The sequence below is a fragment of the Schistocerca americana genome, chromosome X (genome assembly GCF_021461395.2).
Source record: "Schistocerca americana isolate TAMUIC-IGC-003095 chromosome X, iqSchAmer2.1, whole genome shotgun sequence".
Classification (NCBI taxonomy): domain Eukaryota; kingdom Metazoa; phylum Arthropoda; class Insecta; order Orthoptera; family Acrididae; genus Schistocerca; species Schistocerca americana.
In genome coordinates, this window is record NC_060130.1 from 975,085,414 (window position 1) to 975,101,806 (window position 16,393).

Below are 16,393 nucleotides of genomic sequence, written 5' to 3' on the forward strand. Positions count from 1 at the left end.
ACCATTGAGTGGAAAGCTACATGTTTGTGAGCTATGGAGTGTTGTGAGCTAGAACGTACTATTGTGTCTGTAGTTGTTGTTGTTCTGTAAATTTTGAAACAATGTGTGTGTGTACTGATGTCAATGGTGCGACCTAAGAAATTTATGGATTTGTTGCACATTTCCATAGTGAACAGTATATTTTTATGTTGACTGTTTAGGTTTTTCAAGAATGTGCTGAGTTGCCTTGTAGTACCAGTCCACATACACAGGACATCATCTACATATCTAAACCAGTATTTGATGTTTGCGCTCAAAGGTTCTGTTTTTAGAAAATTTTGTTCAAAATGGTCCATAAATATTTCAGCCAACAGTGGGATAAGAGGGAAACCCATAACTAAGCCATCTAATCGTTTATAAAGAGTCCCTTGGAACTGGAAATAAATCTGTGCGAGGCATGTCTGTGTGGCCAGTCTCAAGTCATTCAATTCCACAGCATTGACATCTGGAAATCTGTCTCGATACAAACGTACCGCGCCACGGCTATTGCCCCGTGCTAATCCATACATCAAATGGGCATCTGCCAACTGCGCATATGTAAACACTGCACTGACTGCAAAACCACGTTCGTGATGAACACTAACCTGTTGATGCTACGTACTGATGTGCTTGATGCTAGTAGTGTAGAGCAATGAGTCGCATGTCAACACAAGCACCGAAGTCAACATTACCTTCCTTCAACTGGGCCAACTGGCGGTGAATCGAGGCAGTACATACTGACGAAACTAAAATGAGCTGTAACATGGAAATTAAGCGTTTCCGGATACATGTACACATAACACATTTTCTTTATTTGTGTGTGAGTAATGTTTCCTGACAGTTTGGCCGTAACTTTTTGTAACACTCTGTATAATAACGGTCTGCTTCCAGTTATTGCCAAAGGTGCAGTACCGTGTATCTAAGAATGCCAGTAACAGAAATGTTATATTCTTTACACATATGTCTTTTGAAAAATGACATTTAAATTGAAGCTACGGTAGATACTGGCTAATCCAGAAATAAATATTTAAGAATTGATTAGCACAGGCAAACGCATAGCCACATTCACAGGCAAATGGTTACGACACTGGATAAATTCTGTCAAATACGTTTCTCGTGCATTACCAGGAAAAAATCCTCTGTGCCAATTTGCATTTCCCACTGGAAATTACTGACCATCAGGCTTTAATCAAATTCAGAGCCCTGTTTCTAGAACGTAAGAACGTAGAATTCTCATTTATTTTAAGAGAAGAAAACAGTTACTTCTTGGTGGACATAACCATATGCTCCTTTAAGACAGGGAGAAGTACAATGTAAGTCATTCGTTTGCAAAACGCTTATTACACAGACTTTACATTTTTGGTACGTATTTGGAATAATAACACGGAACTCTTTGGTACGTAAGTTCACCTGTTACGAAATCAAAGAAAACAAATGAGGAGACGGTCGCGCAATCAGTAGATCGTTATCTTCCATCAGAAAATAGCTCTTCGTTGACATGGAATTGGGCTCTTGTAACTGTACTTGACAGAGAGTTACTTTGTTTGAGTGACAGGAACGGAGTGCCCCCTAGTTGTGCGCTGTCCTTGTGAAAATGAATTATGATTTTGATTAATTATTATAAGGCAATCGAATTCATACCTACCTCCCAAGATTTCTGGGTTGATTAATTAACAAGCTCAAGGTGGACAGGCGTTACAACTCACAATGAAGTAGGTTATGATCTAAATAATCATATACTAAAACAAATTATTTTCACATTGCCGAGATCACGTTTCAAAAAAGAAATGGACGGAGCCAAGAACTCACAGGCGACAAAGATAATCAAAGCACTGACTCTTAAAAGGAACTAGCATTTTTAATACTGATCACGTGGTAGTTATAGAGTGGTGGAAGATATGCAGTTATTCTGTGGACTAAATTTAACAGCTATACTGCAAACACTATTGGGGGTGAAATTTCGATATGAATCAGAGAGGTCCCCCACTCAACAGAGTCCAGGTGAGCAGGCATAGGGTGATTTTTGCCAAGTGTTTACACTACATGTTGAGGCTGACTTGTAGCATCCAACCTGACGTTACAAATCCTCGAAGACGTTCGCACCGTGTAAAAACAGCGATGCTTTCTATCTGGCGCCATTAGACGTCTCTGTCAAGGTAATAAACAATTAAATTTTGTTGAGGGTTTAGGTATAACGTGCCTGTTAGCCGAATGCGGTAACCGCTGGCGTCATCCGAAAGTGCAACCGCTGGTTTCCGATTAAGTAGAATGTGGCTAAGACGCCTGAATTACGGCGTTTAAGATTTCAGGGAGACTGGTACTCAGTAAGCTTCCGATCTCAAAAACTAGATGTCTTACCAACTGTTAAGAAAAGTAGCAGTTACTGCATTAATTACCCAGAGGCTTTCCATCTATATCTACACCCACATCGATACTCCACAGTCCATCTTACAGCATGTGGTGGAGGGTAACCCATACCAGTACTAGTCATTTCTTTTCATTTTCTACTCGCAAATAAAACGATGGATAGACGACGGTCTACCTGCCTCAGTATGATCCCTAATTTTTCTTGTCTTATATTCGCAGTGCTTAAGCGCAATGTATGCTGGAGGTAACAGAATCATTCTGCAGTCAGTTCGAAATGCCGGTTCTGTCAATTTTCTCAACAGTGTTCCTCGAAAAGAATGTCGCCTTTTCTGTAGGCATTCCCATTTGAGTTCCCGAATCAGTCCCGTAACTCTCCCGTGTTCTTGGAACGCACCAGTAACAAATCTAGCAGCTCGCCTCTGAAATGCTGCCATGTATTCCCTTAATCCGACCTGCTGTGGATCACAAACACTCGAAGAGTACTCAAGAATAGATCGCACAAGCGTCCCCTATGCTTTCTGCTTCACAGAAGAACCACATTTTCCTAGATTTCTCCCAATAAACCGAAGTCGACTATTCGCATCTCCTACTACAAGCCTCACAAGTTCGTTCCATTTCGTATCGCTTTGCAACGTTACGCCCAGATATTTAAACGGGGTGACTGTGTCAAGTATGACGCTACTAATGCTGTATCCAAACATTATGGGTATATTTTTCGTACTCATCATCATTAACTTACATTTTTCGACATTTAGGTGTAGCTGCCATTCATCACACCGAAACGATATTTTGTGTAATTCGTCTTGTATCTCCGTACAGTCACTCAACCTCCAACTGCAGATTGCTGCCCACACTGTGCGCCAGATCATTTATGTATATAGAGAATATCAATGGTCCTATCAAACTTCCCTGGGTCACTCCTGACGATTCCGTTATCTCTGATGAACATTCGCTTTCGAGGACAACCTATTGGCTTATGTGACTTAAGTAACCTTCGAGCCACTCACTTATCTGCGAACCTGTTCCACATGCTCGTACTTCCTTTAACAACCTGCAATGAGGCACCGTGCCTAACACTTCTCGGAAATATGGAACTCTGGAACCTGCCTGTGGTCCTTCATCCATAGTTCGCAGTGTATCATATGAAAAAAGGACAAGCTGAGTTTTGCACCATGCTGATTCGTGGGTATTAGCTTCTCGGTCTCACGAAAATTTATTATATTCGAACTGAGAAGATATTCAAGGATTCAGCAACATACCGATGTTAGGGATAGTGGTCTGTAATTTTGCGGGTGCGTTCCTTTGGCCTTCTTGTAAACAGAAGTCGCCTATGCATTTTGCTAGCCGCTTGAGATTTTGCTCTGGGCGAGAGAATCGCGATAAATGCAAGCTAATTAAGGAGCCGATACAGTAGAGCGCTCTTTGAAAAACCGGAGCAGACTTATTTGTTTTTAACTCCTTCAGTTGTTCCTCTATGCTAGGGATGCTTATTACTTTGTCGTCCTTACGGGAGTCAGTTAGATGGTCAAATAACTGTATGTTTGTACCATTCCCTACTTGAGTGATTCCTTGAACGTGAAACTTATAACCTCGGCTTTCCTTATGCTATTGCCAACTGCAACACGAGAATGGTCAACAAGGAACAGAAAGGATGCTTTAGACCCTTTAGCGATTTTACATCGGATAAGAATTTTCCCGGGTTCTCTACCATATCTTTTGCTATGGTATGACGGTGGTAGTAGTGGTATTCTTCGCGCGTAGATCTTTTCACAGACGCACGAACCTTTACTAATATTTGCGTGTCGTCATTTGCGGATTCTCTTTTAAACCGAGAGTGTAATAGCCTCTGCTTCCTCAGCAGTATCCGAATCTCGTTACGAAACCATGCTGAACCTTTCCTGTCCTTATCCACTTACTAGACACATAATTATGTAGACCATGGTTCATAATCTCCTTAAACTTTGCCCATAGTTCCTCTCCTCCCATCCTATTGAAACTAAGTGATGTCATTTCACTGCCTAAGTGAGATCATAACAACGGCTTATTTGCTCTTTCTAGCAGAAATACTCTCCTAGCCTTCTTGATTGATTTATTAGCTTTCGTAACCAAGTTGCTTTAATGACATCATGATCACTAATCCCCGTTGCTATACTGATGTTGTGAATTAGGTCCGGCCAATTTGTAGCTACGAGTTCTAAGATATTTCCATTGTGTGTAGGCTCCCAAACTATATGCTTAACACAGTTTCCAGAAACCGTATTCAAAAGTATTTCGCAAGACTGTCTGTCTGTAACTCCTCCAGTGAATCTATAGATATCCCAGTCTATACTCGGTACGTTAAAGGCGCCTCCTACGAGTATTACATGATCTGGGAATTTACGCGCTACTATCCATTGACATTCTTTTAATGACTGTAGAGCTGTCACAGCAGAATCTTGTGGCCGGTAAGAACATCCGACAATTAACTTGGTTTCACCTAGACTTGTCGTACGTGAACAGTTAATTGCACTGTCGCACTCAACTCCCACCTCAATAGAGACTATATTTTGTCAACTGCAGTGAACACTCCCCCCCCCCCCCCCCCCCACTCTCCATCCCACCACCCCGTCACGTCCCCCTCAGGCCTCTAATCTGTCTTTCCGGTATACGTTTCATGACTCACTAAAGATATCAGACCTTTCCATTTCGGTTTTAAAATGGTTCAAATCGCTCTGAGCACTATGGAACTTAGCTGCTGTGGTCATCAGTCCCCTAGAACTTAGAACTACTTAAACCTAACTCACTTAAGGACGTCACATACATCCATGCCCGAGGCAGGATTCGAACCTGCGACCGTAGCGGTCACGCGGTTCCAGTCTGTAGTGCCTAGAACCGCACGGCCACTTCGGCCGGCCATTTCGGTTTTCAGCCAGCTTTCGTTCCCAACAATAATGTGAGAGCGAGAGATGTCCTGGAGAGCAATAAATTCGGGAACATTGTTACGGATACTTCGACAGTTTCCTGATACAATTTTGGCAGTCTAAGTGTTATATTCTGAAGGTGGTTTAACTTCCCTTGCTGTTTATCGCCTGGCGAGTGTTCATCAGGGTACCTCAAACTACCGTACCACCTAGAAACGTGCACTCCATAAGTACTCTGGCACCCGAGTAGCTGCTTCCTTTATACAGTGTACCCCTGACCTATCAAGGGGAGTCCTACAAATCCCCACCCGATAACGCACGTCTAGGAATCTGCAGCCAAGACCACGACAGTCAACAAATCCTTTGGTTGAAGCCCTTCACTCGGCTCCAAACTATAGGACCCCGATCAATTTTGTGAACAATAGTACAAATTGTGTGCTCTGCTTGCACCCCGTGCGTGAGGCCATAAATCTTCACCGTTTCCTCCAGCCGCCTTTATGAACTGAGAATGGCCTCACAACCCATACGACAGGCATCGTTGGTGCCGACGTGAGTCAAAACTTGCAGACGACAGTCGCAGACAAGGCCGCCTCCACATCTCGGATCAGCTCCCCCCCCCCCCCTCCACCTCCCCCCAGCAGACACAACGCGTCCACATTAGTTTTCATTCTAGTCCTGAACACTAATACGTTAAGGGGTTCCATAGCGTGCCTAATGTTGGATAACTAGTAATGCTTTTCCCACCCTCCCCCAATAAGCTGCTCTGACACTACTGAAGGAGTGGTCACCCGTCCATTCACACGGTGAATGGGAGAGGCCAGGCGATGAGTCCGCACATCGGTCCACCGCATCGAGCGACGCAGGACGCAGTCACACTACAACCCGCCACTCACTCTGCTGTGAGGCCGGGTCCACCGCGTTGGGTACACTAGGAGGTGAATCAGTAGCAGAGCGGGTGGACGAAACAAGCGCCGGCCGGAGTGGACGTGCGGTTCTAGGCGCTGCAGTATGGAACCGAGCGACCGTTACGGTCGCAGGTTAGAATCCTGCCTCGGGCATGGATGTGTGTGATGTCCTTAGGTTAGTTAGGTTTAATTAGTTCTAAGTTCTAGGCGACTGATGACCTCAGAAGTTAAGTCGCATAGTGCTCAGAGACATTTGAACCATTTTTGACGAAACAAGCGACACCTAAGGTTTACCAGGTGACGCGCGAGATTTTCCGCCTCTCATACACGCGAGGGGAGCAGTCTGAAAGACTATCCATAGCCAAGGAGCACTCAGATGTTCACGAACTGTGTCCAGCTCTTCCTGCGTCCGCACACACCCCGAACACATCCCACCCAAACAAGGAAGACTGAAAAAGTAAACTAAGAGGAACTGAAAAACTAATCAACGAGTGCTACTCGGTAAGTAAGGTCCGATTGGTTTCGAAATGGAAATCACTGTGAAAAATCATAAATGTTTAATTTGCAACAGTTAGCTACACCTTAAAGCTTCTTCTCTACATAGTCACCGCTCCGACTTACGCATTTGTCGTAGCGTTGTGCTAGCTTTCCAACATCCTCGTGATAGAAGCGAGCCACCTGTACTTTCCTCCAATTCGCTACACTGGTCTGCAACTCGTTATCTGTGCCAAAAAGTTGTTTTCACAGCTAGTGGTTCAAGTGATTGAAGTGATGCAAATCAGAGGGAGCCAAGTCCGGGCTGTATGGTGGGTGACCAAACAATTCCCAATCAATATGCTGCATGAGTGTCTTCATTGCCCCTGCAGCGTGGCCGAGGAATGTCATGAACAGGATACACATGACAATTACGTTAAGTGGGCTGCATGACATCAGGCGAAATCTCTAACCAGGCCCTCATACTTGGCGGCGGAAACTATTTTCTAGGCATTTTTACGTGCTCAGTGTGCGATCAAATCGGAAAAGACCAACGTGACGCAATCGATAGACATAATAGAGATACTTCCCAACACATCTGTGCAGAGCTTCATCAGATTTTTACTGTGGTTTATATTTCGCACCCAATCAGACCTTACTTTCCAAATAGGCCTCGTATAAAAGCAGACAAATCCTAGATATGCAGTTTGCTAAGCTCCCGATATGTCGCCAATGGAGAGTGATGCCTCAGTGACCTATATAGCTGGCTGTTCAGGAGAAATGAAAACTCTGCTACAGACTGCCTGAATTTACACTTTCAAAATGCGAGCTTACAACTTTTAAAAGGAAACACGCACGAAATTTGATATAATACGAAGGAGTGGCTCAAATTTTCAGCGGATGTTATCGGTTATCTAGTCTGTGGAGAAACTGTAAAGTTCCGTCATGATGATCTTATCATGGATCAGATTCATTGAAACTACTGTGCAATATGTAAGAAATTTGGTCGTGACTGTGACTTTACTCCGATGTTTCTTTGAGGGGGAAATCAGCATGAAATTGTACATTCATTGTAATAAAACTAATATTAAGAAATGAAATAAACCAGAGAATCAATACTAGTATGGGAGTAAGAATGCAACAGGCATTCTGGATAGAAATTGACCGTTGACAACTGTGTTTCCTATACGCAAGTGCCTATCAGCAGTGAGAAGACTGGCGAGAAATTAACACTTGTCCACACTGCGCGCGAGGCGCACACAATAACACAATTATAAACACACACTCACGCAATTTGCTCTCCCAATCACAACACAGTATTTTAGAGCCATGAAGAAATGAACAGCCAATCATCATGTACCTAATACCCGCTTGCTATCTGTATCTACTAGTTCGTTCTCTGACCCCCAAAGACGTTACAAAGGTAGTTCGGATCACTGGCCCTCCGTTCCACCACCTTCATTCTCGTAGTTCGACCTCTGACTACCTGACCCTGCTGCCTCCCCATTACTGACATCCACACGGTTGGAGACAAAGCACTTGCGTCACACTTTAAACACTCTTCACAAAACCCACTCCAGAGTACGATGATCAAAGAGCAATGTATGATGCTGTTGCAGCCTGGTTCCTTCCATCATTTTCTGTTTGCAATATAGCTACTGCGACCACTATGTATTTGATCTTATATGTTAACCTTGCAGGCGTCGCAAACAGATGACAGTTAATCTCATACTTTTACGAGAAGAATATTCTGAAGCTACAACCAATTCACCGAGCGAAGTGGCGCAGTGCTTAGCACACTGGACTCGCATTCGGGAGGACGACGGTTCAAACCCATCGGGCCATCCTGATTTAGGTTTTCTGTGATTTCCCTAAATCGCTTCTTGCAAATGCCGGGATAGTTCCTTCGAGGGGGCACGGCCAACTTCCTTCCACATCTTTCTATAATCATGTGGGACCAATGACCTCGCTGCTTAGTTCCTCTCGCAAATCTACCAACCCACCAACCCACCAATAGCGCACCAAAATAAATATCATATATTGGTTTTGCTGTATTTCTAAGTATTTGTGATCCAAGTGTTAAATCTGATTGTTTACTTGCTATATATTATAATTTTACGCTACTACTTCACTACGGTCCAAGTAATAGCCGCGCAATTTTGTTCATAGTCTTACCTGTGATATGGGTCAACACGCTTTATTATCTCTGTAGTGGATAGAACCGCTGTTTGCATCGAGCCAGGCATTTCTTTTTTTGTGTTCTTCAAATGTGTGTGAATTCCTACGGGACCAAACTCCAAAGTGCTGAGGTCATCGGTCCCTAGACTTACACACTACATAAACTAACTTATGCTAAGAACAACACACACACACATGCCCGAGAGAGGACTCGAACCTCCGGCGGGAGGGGCCTCGCAATCCGTGACATGGTGCCTCAAACCGCATGGCCATTCCGCGCGGCTTGTTTTGTGTCTCAAGAGTCACTTGTAGCACTTCTATCCTTAAAAAATGGTTCAAATGGCTCTGAGCACTATGGGACTTAACACCTATGGTCATCAGTCCCCTAGAACTTAGAACTACTTAAACCTAACTAACCTAAGGACATCACACAACACCCAGTCATCACGAGGCAGAGAAAATCCCTGACCCTGCCGGGAATCGAACGCGGGAACCCGGGTGTGGGAAGCGAGAACGCTACCGCACGACCACGAGCTGCGGACTCGATCCTTCCGACGAGTGGTAGCTCTCGTAACAGCAGCAGCAACGCACCAAAGTAATGTGAGGTTCGCTGCTTCTCATATGAATAGACTTACTTTAAATTTCATTAATGTTATTTAGCATCAACCCCTACACTGCCTATGTGTGTGGGTATTTATCAGCTCATCTTTTGTATCGACAGGAATTGTGATTGCTGTGTTCAGATGTGAGCCGAGTTGGTGACCCGTCACTCACTGTTGCAGGCTGTGTTCCTTTGGTCACGCAGCTTGCGGCTGTTGCCAATGGGCATCACTGAGGGGGGCCAGATAGGGCGATCCAAGGGACCTTCAGTGCTATCCACGTCTCCCGATCGGTCCACTACTGTGGCCACTCTGGGTGCTGCCTGCTCTGAGGTTGATCCCTCACCTGTGATAGAGTTGGTGGTCGTTCCAAGGTGTGTCCAGCAGCGAATGGCTTTCCGAGGGACAGATTGGAGGGCTTCCCCAGTTAGTCTGAAGAACAGGTTTCGGGCACTGTCTGTTGATGACGGCGGTGGTCTAGTGGTTCTAGGCGCGCAGTCCGGAACCGCGGGACTGCTACGGTCGCAGGTTCGAATCCTGCCTCGGGCATGGATGTGTGTGGTGTCCTTAGGTTAGTTAGGTTTAAGTAGTTCTAAGTTCTAGGGGACTGATGACCACAGAAGTTAAGTCCCATAGTGCTCAGAGCCATTTGAACCATTTTTGTTGATGACGCAGTCCCTGAACCAGATGAAGTCCCCCACCCTGTTCCAGGGGACTCCTCTCAGCCTGCAAAGACCGGGCATTCATAGAGGGTGGGATTACTAGTAATCAGGAGCTCCAACGTTAGGCGTGTAATGGGGATTGTTAAAGATATGGCCGCAAATGAGGGGAAGGAATCCAATGCACACTTAGTGTACATACTGGGAGGAGTCATTCCAAATGTGGAATGGGTGCTTCCAGAGACAACGAAGAGTACAGGGTACATTCAAGTAACGATATGCGTGACCTTGGATTGGAAGTGATCTTCTCTGGTTTCGGGTGACTAGCTGAATTAGTAAAGGAGGCCAGTCTTGCTTGCAAGATGAGGGTGCAGCTCACCGTCTGTAGCTTCGTCGACAGAACTGACTGTGGGTTTTTGGTACAGGGCCGTCAAAAGTCTGAATCAGAGGCTCAGACGGTTCAGCGACCGTGTAGGTTGCAGAATCCTCGATATGCACCATAGTGTGGTGGGTTTACCGGGACCGCTAATTAGGTCAGGAGTCCACTGTACGCAAGAAGAGTATATGCGGTAGTGGGGGCTGTGTGGAGGGACTGGACGGTTTTTTAGATTAAGGGGTCCCAGTAAAATACAGATAGGGCCTGAGATTCAAAGGGTGCAGGACGAACGCAGGAATGGCTTAGCCATAGGAACAGTCAATACTGTAGTAGTAAACTGTCCTAGCTGTGTTGCAAAAGAACCAGAATTCCAAGGGCAGATAGAAAGCACTGAATCTCGAATCGTTATACGAGGGTCTCCAGAAAATAATGCACCGCATTTTTTTCTCAGCCGAAAACAATGCTACGTATCGGAAGACGTTACGTATGTATTATTTTAAGTGTCCTGAGTGAGCGCACCAACTTACCGTCACTTTCGACAAATGGCGTAGCAGCAGGAAAGTTTCAAAATGGCGTAGTAGGTGATGTACGTTACACGCAACTTGCGTCACTGAATTTTTCACTGCAGATAAGGAAACTGTGGGGAATATACAAAAACGTTTCTGCAAAGTCTATGGAGCATCAACTGTCGACAGAAGTATAGTTAGGCGCTGGGCACGGACGGTGAGGTCATCAGAAGGTGGTTAGCCGGAGCTCCACGATATATACGCCCTTGTTTCGCGCTGGAGGAAATCGGAGATCAAGATGGAGATTACTTGGAGAAATAGGGTGTTTTTATAAAACACCATTCCTTCGTGTGTGCAATTCTCTTTATGTTGAATCAGGAATTGTTGAAAACAAATGCGGTGCACTACTTTCTGGACAAACCTCGTAAGTACAGAAAGCTGATTGAAGCCGGAAATAAGTTCTGTGGAAATTTTTACGAAGTACCCAACTGTGTTCGGAAAGGATAGATTCAATACCGTTTGTACTGCAGTGTTTATTGCTGACAGAAGTAATTTACCTTGTAGAGAAACTAAAGTATATAACTTATTTGAGTCAGTATACTGTGGGCTTCCCAGTAAAAATGAAGATGGTGTGATGTGGCCCTCAACGACGTACCCTCAGACTCAGAGGTGAAATATTAAAAGTTTTGGCTGGTTTCGTTGTCTGGGGGCTGGGATACGTAGTTGCCGCATTACAAGCCAAATACTGTTGAGTCTATAGTATACAATATGAATATACAGATGAATCGAATGGTCGAAGGTTCCTGTCACTCGGAAACTCCGAATTTTTATTGGAACATAGTAATTTATAAATGAAAGATTGCAATTAAATAAAATCTGTAGGTACTATTCTAACGCCATTAAATGATGACTACGACAGCAAAAGTACCTTTAGGAATGCCCTTTATTATTGTAAAACACTTATTGGTGTCGATGGTCCTGCAATAAAATAAAATATAAGTAGAATAACAAGGAAGCAATATATTCCTACTTCACGTAGTTAGTTGTGAGCAACAACATAGCTCACGAGATATTCACTTCCAAACGAGTAATACGTCTTCACTGGAGAAGGGACGGAAATCTCACAAGTGCACAAGCCGGCAATATTTCTATCTCTCGCGACCACGCGCAAACTGCTCCGCTTTCCATGACTCTCCCCCTGTCCTGTGCGACTGTCCCTCGCGCCACACTGTTCCGCACTGCCTCGTGTCCTCTCCCGTAGCCCCTCACTTCCATACCGTCTCTCCACGTGTCCGTTTTTGAACGATCGCTATGACTGGCTAGAGCGCTCCCTCCCTATCTTCAAGCCAACGCACAAACATATTGAAACACTTATAATTAAAAGTTCCCCTGAGACATTTAAGTCTCTTTTTATTATCTCCAATAATGAACGAAACAAACGAAATGAATTAAAATTTGTATTGCGGCCAAGACTCGAACCAGGGTCTCCTGGGTTGCTAGACACAAATTCAAATCGTTACACCACCACAGTACTAGGGTTGCCATTGATACAAGCTGAGTGCTAATTTTAATTAATTTTGTCTGTTTCGATCATTATCGGAAATAATAAAAAGAGACTTAAATGTCTCAGGGAATCATTTAATTATAAGATCTATAAGATCACCAATGTTACAAGGACGTCCCATTACGTCCATTTCTGGGGTGCTCGACAATATCGGAGACCTTTGGCAGTAGTGACAGTATGTAAGGGAAAAATCAACTGTATTTCGTGTTGGGGAAGTTATTCCTCTTATGTAGATAGCGCAGCAATGCTGACCATCGTACTGCAGTGGTGTAATGGTTAGCATTTCTAGGTAACAAGCAAGAAAACCGCGTTAAAGTCCGGGCCGCAGCACTAATTTTATTTCAATTCGTCTGTTTTGATCAATATTGAAACACATTCGAGCTACTGGATTTAGATTTCAGTTACTTGAAATTAAATAAATATTCCCATGGCTGGACCATAAACACGCTGTAACACACATTATCAAACACATAAACAAATTAAATAAACATATATAAAAGGAATTGCCCGCATCTCGTGGTCGTGCGGTAGCGTTCTCGCTTCCCATGCCCGGGTTCCCGGGTTCGATTCCCGGCGGGGTCAGGGATTTTCCCTGCCTCGTGATGGCTGGGTGTTGTGTGACGTCCTTAGGTTAGTTAGGTTTAAGTAGTTCTAAGTTCTAGGGGACTGATGACCATAGATGTTAAGTCCCATAGTGCTCAGAGCCATTTGAACCATAAAAGGAATAGCAACAAAAGGTAGCCCAGCAGCCTAATGTCTCTGTGTATCCCAAAAGACATTCAATATTTAACCAATTTCTTCATGAATAGTATTTATATCAGATTTGAACAAAGACATAGATGAATAAATATATTTATAAACATACTGCTAACGTTTCTTCATGTAACTGTGGAGTCCTTATGGCCTGACACGATCGATAGTAATCGGCCACTTTGACCTCCAATAACTCATTTAGTATTCAAGTTACATGCCTGTAATTTATACCAGTTTAGGTTTACACTAATAGTTTTCTAAAGATATGTCGATCGACAAAATCGGATAAACCGTTTACATTTTAGAAATTCCTTGCTGGGTGTTACTTGTCTAATTTATCGTCAGAAACTAAACTTTAAACTAATGAAGATACTGAAAATGTCATTACACCATCAGAATAGTCGTGAAAATGATGGTAATGTTCATGTTTCCTTTTACGTTATCATGATTCCTCTGGCTATTATTAATTTCTACATGAACTCCGAAATGTCAGTCGTTATGGTTTCACAAAGTCCACCATATTTGTTACTCCCTGCATGTCTCCTCTGCCGACACAGCATCACCATGGAATTCCCAGCAACGCGGTCGGTGGACCCCGCTAACGTTCGGCACCACGTGGCCGCCGACGAGCCGCGGCTATCCCGCCGAGAGGTCCCAGCACAGCCACGTCAGCTCCGAACTTAGAATATTTACAGGGCGCCACAACTCGCCCGTTACCTCACACACCTCTACTTATTAACATTCTGGCTTGCCAGAATGTTCAGTAGTAGCATCCTTCATTTCATACAAGTACATATAAAACAAATGTCAAAGAACAGAATTAAATGATTAAAACGCCAGGCCAATAGTGCTTACAAGACTTTTGTAGTGGTGTGGGAGTAGCATGAATTTCGAAATAACTTAAAGTAACACTTATTATGAACGAAACGGCATATTAAATAGATGCCAGCATTTCACTTATTCATAAACAATTTTTTGGATTAGAATGAAATTTTTAAATGCACTTTTACTTAGTGCGATTTTGTAAGCACTTCTTGTGCCACTCACTCAGCGCTAAGGTTCGTTCATGCACCGATTTTTTCCGTCGCACGAAACACGCTCACCCGGATTTTAGCACGATGTATTGATCAACTCACATCAGTCTTTTGACCAAGTGCCTCGCAGAAATCGTGCCCGCCTCTGAATTCCAAGATCCACCGTTTATCGTGACAGATCTGTCTACAACGAAAACCAAAATAAGAAATCCGTCAAAAACCATTACCCAAAACCAATCAGGATCCTCGCAAAAGATTCCCTCCAGTGGGAAACGATACCTTAGGAACAAAGTCACAAGGCAAATGATTGAATCATAGTATGCACAAATTCCCATAAGTTCTATTTAATTGACTTGAATCGATCCTTCCTAACTCCAGGCACCAAATATTGCGTGCACATACAATTACAATTTTAATACCCTTCAAATTAACCACTAAATTCTTTGCCCCACTGTTATACAAAGCATAAATCATAACATATTTTACTTAAATCCACTAGGTCACTGACCTCCAAGCACCCTCAATGCCTAAATGGTTCAAATGGCTCTAAGCAGTATGCGACTTAACATCTGAGGTCATCAGCCCCCTTGACTTACAACTACTTAAACCTAACTAACCTAAAGACATCACACACATCCATACCCGAGGCAGATTTCCAACCTGCAACGGTAGCAGCAGCGCACAGTGCCTCAACTTCCCCCTTTTGCACACATACAGTAGCACAATAAACTAACAAATTACTATTGAATTCCCAATTAAATATGTAAAATTACCCCTCCAAAACTACTACCTCTAATTACATATTATAACAGCTATTCATTTCTCCCCTCTCTCTTCCACTTCTAGGGGACACACATTGTGTTCTATCCATCCCTCAATCTCATATTCATCCCAAAATAGTTCATTAAATATTCCCTTTGCTCCAAATTCAGTCCTTCCCTTTTTTAAACCTGTATCAATTTTAAACTTCTCTCGTTTCCACAGATGTGGCGGCAACGACCGTAACATTCTACCGTACCGACGCCAATCAGTCACGCTAAAATCACACTCCTCCTTTATCTACCAATTCGTACCAACTTCGTTACATAAACTATCCTCATACACACTATTTTCTTCAGCCCTCTCTTAGTTTTCTGTTATTTCTTCAACACATTTCACCGATTCACTACCAACAGCATGCACAACTTTACTGTTTTTCCCCTCCAAAATATCGACACTTGCCACTTCAACAGAATCACACATCAATTCACTGTTAAACACTTTATCTACCTGAAATAATAATATGCTTAAGCCATAATCACCATAAATATTCATCTCAGCATCCTTACCTCCTGGTACACCATATAAATCACTACATAAATTCACATCAGAAATCTTACAATTCCCCGTCGACAAATTAACTTTACGTGAATCGTACTCAACTTTATCCTCCGCCGCTACATTACACAAATTGCTGCTACCTTGTCGTATAATTGTGGGACTTCCTGCCTTCCTACATTCCGCTGTGATCGGACAAAAATCAGCGCACACTGCCACTTCTACATCCTTTTCATCCGGATTAAACCCCAATCTTACTTTACATACATTCTTACATTAATACTTCGACAAACGCTTTAGATCCACCCATTTATTCATAAATTTCGTTTCGACTTCATTCGTGACTAGAAACGCGCAAATTCCTTCCTCCGAAGTATCAATACCGGTAGTTTTTACATCATTACGTAAATTCCCATTACTTTGTTCCTTTAAACGGAAATCATCTACCTCCGTCGATAAGTTTTTAACTTCAATTTATGGCAAGACCAACATTGAGCCTCGCTTAGTAATATCGACGCTTTCCGCTTAAACACAATCACCCTCACCTGCAGCTGGCGAGACCAAAGCTACGCTGCCTTCTTAAACATCGACGCTTTTCGCCGACTCACAAATACTTGCAACTACAACACCTTCCTTACTGCAATTGCTACTGTTTGCTAATATCTCTTCAGAACTCTCCACGCAATTTGCTTTTACAAATTTCATCTCCTCCTTAACTTCTTTTTGAACAAGTGAATCTTTCT